This window comes from Capsicum annuum, chromosome 12 (assembly GCF_002878395.1).
Source record: "Capsicum annuum cultivar UCD-10X-F1 chromosome 12, UCD10Xv1.1, whole genome shotgun sequence".
Lineage (NCBI taxonomy): Eukaryota > Viridiplantae > Streptophyta > Magnoliopsida > Solanales > Solanaceae > Capsicum > Capsicum annuum.
Window position 1 is genome coordinate 206,362,546 of NC_061122.1, and position 3,735 is coordinate 206,366,280.

Consider the following 3,735-nt stretch of genomic DNA (forward strand, 5'->3'; position numbering starts at 1 on the left):
AATATATATATATATATATATATATATATATATATATATAGGGTGCTAATTATATATCTATACAAAGAAAAAAATGTATCTTCATTGAATGTATTATGTATCCCGATAGAAACAAAATTGAAAAAATGCATCGAGAATTAATTATGTCTTTACAAAGGAAAAAATGTATGTTCGCTGGATGTAGCAAAAGTTAATTATGTATACCGATAGACCAAAAATCAGGATTTTCAGTAATTATGCAAAATATAAAAAATTTCTGTAATTAAGCTTCAAACTATCGGAATTTATGGTGTTTGCTCAAAATAAAATGGTTGGAATTTTGGGATCCATCAATTCAGAATGAAAACTAATATGGTTTTTGCATGGAGAAAATACATCATTTCACCCTTGAACTTGTTTACATAACTTACTTTAGATCCTAAATTACACAGCAATTATATACCCCATAATAACTTTCATGTGAATTAAATACCCCAATAAAGATATATTACCACCCTCACAGAGGAAGGTGCACTACACACGCGCCCACGTCACTGCCATGTCACTGCTACATCACTGCCATGTAAATATTTATTTAAAAAATGATGCCACATACATATATATAAAATAAAAATAATAAAAACAAAAAAGAAATTCACTTTCTTCTTCAAACCCCCACCCTCACCCCCCACCCCATTGAACTTTTACCAAACCAGTCCACCATTGCAACAACACCAAAATATTCACCATTAATACAAGTTTCTAACTCTTCACCCACTCCACAAAACAACAATCACACACGCACATTTACAAATTCATTTCAATTATCTTTCTCTTGAACGATAATTGATATAGAGAAGAAATACCGTGTTAATTTTTCTCTATTTTCGAAACAACAGTCACCCCTACCATTGATTTTTAAAATCAGTAAAATATTTCAACGGGCATCAACTCAACAACAACGACATCAATTTCTCTTTAACAACAAACGAATCCACCAACCCATTCATCCGATTATACGAAATTGAATTCATCAAATTGGATGAATTTCTGATAATCACAAGACCCAAAAATAGAGAAAAATTAACAACAAGTTGACGATGACCTTGTTCGATAGAAAAATTTCAATCGAATTTTCAGTTAATGAAAATTAACATTGCTGCAATTTGTGGAGGTCTTGAACAATAGGAGATTCAAGAATGATTTTACGGAGTTGAGAAGCATTGAAGTAATGAAAATCAAGTAAGGATTTAAAATTGTGAAGAAGAACAACAAAATAAATTTAGTAAAGAATTTGGAATGAAGAAGACGGGTGGGGTTATGAAGAAGACGAAAAAATGAGGTGGGGGTACGAAGAAGATAAAAGAAACGGAGTGTTGGGGGGTGGGGGTAGGGGGAAGGAGGGTTATGAAGAAGATGAAAGCTGTTATTTTTTTTATTTTTTTTGTAAATTTTTATATATCTATAATCTATATCTATAATATATTAAAAGTGTGAAGACCCTTAGAAAAGTGATTCGAATTTTTCGTCCTTCATTAAAACATTCCACAATAGACAGAATTGTCTTTTCACTTAATTTCTTCAATTATTAATTAATTATTACAAAATTCAAGAATCCTAAAATATATGATCAAAATTAAAATATATCATAAGAGATATTAGGAGAATTAACAATTAATGAGTTCTAAAATATAAGGTAAGACAATATATTTTCTCTATTAATTTTCTTTGGCTTTCCATTCCTTTTAGGTTTACTATTTTATATAGAAATATAGGGATAACATACGCTTCACCAATCTACCTTTTCCTTCTTCGTCGATACTGTCTTCCTCCTTTTATTTTTTTATTTTTTATAATGATTTTCTTATGCTTCTGCTATGGAGATGTTCTGAAAACACCTATTGTTTGATTTTGATTTGGCTTATGATGATAGATTAAATTATCTTAATGAATTTCTGTGAGATTTATGTTAATGATACTGAGCTTTTACCTTTTCATTATTTATTTTTTCTCATGCGGACATGTTTTTTATTTATTTAAATTATTTATTTTCTAATAACATAATTATATTTTAATTTATGATGCAGTGCATGCATGAATCGCATAATTCGTGAACTTTGATGTAGAGGAAGGGGCAAAGGTCTAGATTCCTTCAACTTGTTTGATAGAAAGCCACATTACAAGAATGATTATAGATGGAGCTTAGCCATAGATCAATCTGAGTATCCTCAATCGAAACACTCTGACATTGACATTTAAATTGTCAAACTTTCAACGTTAACTTACCTACACCATACACCATAATATAGTAAATTATGATGTTTGACTCATGAATTTTTTGGTTAAACAATATATAAAACATGATTATTGAAGACGATATTTTGTTTTGAAAAATATAAATTTTAGATTTTTGTAATATAATCATATTTAAATTTAATTCACAGCTATTTTACGTTTTCGCTTCTTATTTTAACATATAGACTTCTTGGATACTGATTAGTACTTTAGTTTAATTGCGTACATACATCCATGTCTTATTAAATTTTTATATTCTTTATTAAGATTTTGATATAAATAGAAAAAAGGTTATGACTAATTAATTGGTATATATCGCCGTAGGTTGGAACATTAAAAAATTACACAATATTTAAATATTATAGATACTATAAGGGTGAAGTGGATTTTGTAGTATTTTCTTTATTCAGATCCGATATCCCTTTACTTAGTTAGTGTCCGTTTGAATTGACTTATTTTAAGTGTTTTTAAGTCAAAATTAACTTTTAAGCACTTTTGAAGTGTTTGAATATATTTAAAAAGTGCTTATAAGAACTTAAATTTTAAGCTAAAATGTTAAAAATAAGTCAAAAGTCATAAAGTTAGGAATCTTAACTTATAACTTTTGGCTTAAAATGCTAAAAATAAGTCAAAAGTCAATCCAAACAGGCACTAGAATTATCTTATTGCTACTGCAGGTTGCAACATATTTCCACGGCCTTTTAATATTGAAAAAGCAGATTATCAGTATTTTTTTGTTATTATTAATTAGCTTTCTATTCTCTAATATATATATTTTTAAACAAAGTCTTCTTTTTGTTAGGATTTTCTTTAGTTCTTATCATAATTAGAATTACTTTTATTAGTGAAAAAAAATTAAGATCTCTTTCATATTTAATTAATTTTTTCTTAAAGGAAATGTTTTGAACTTCAATAAATCGAGCATTCGTTCCTCTCATACAAATCGTATAGTCGTTAAAGTTTTATTTAGGAAAGATTATTCTCACTCTTTTGGATGTTACTTTAATAATAATTTTTTTCAATATATAGGTCACTTGACTGGACATATTTAATATTATGTTTCTTTTATATAGTTTTTTTGTCGTCTAATTTATTGTTATCAAAATTTACAATTATTAGCTTTCACATCTATGATGAGCACTTTTTGATAACTTGCTCTCTATGTTCGATCTCAAATCTCCCACATTGTATATCCACTTTTCATCAACTCAACTATGCAGGGCATGTCCGAATGAATTTTTACCATTTAAAAATAGAAAGAGAAAGTTATGGACTAAGAATATGTTAAGGTTAGATTTTGATTGGAGAAAGAATTGTGATTGACAAAAATAAAAACATCATATCTTTATTTGAAACTTCTAAAAGTTCAAATGTATTGAATTTTTCAAGAGCTTATATCTTTTTCAGTATTTAATTTAAATATATTATTTAATGTATTTATATATATTCTTGTCACGACCC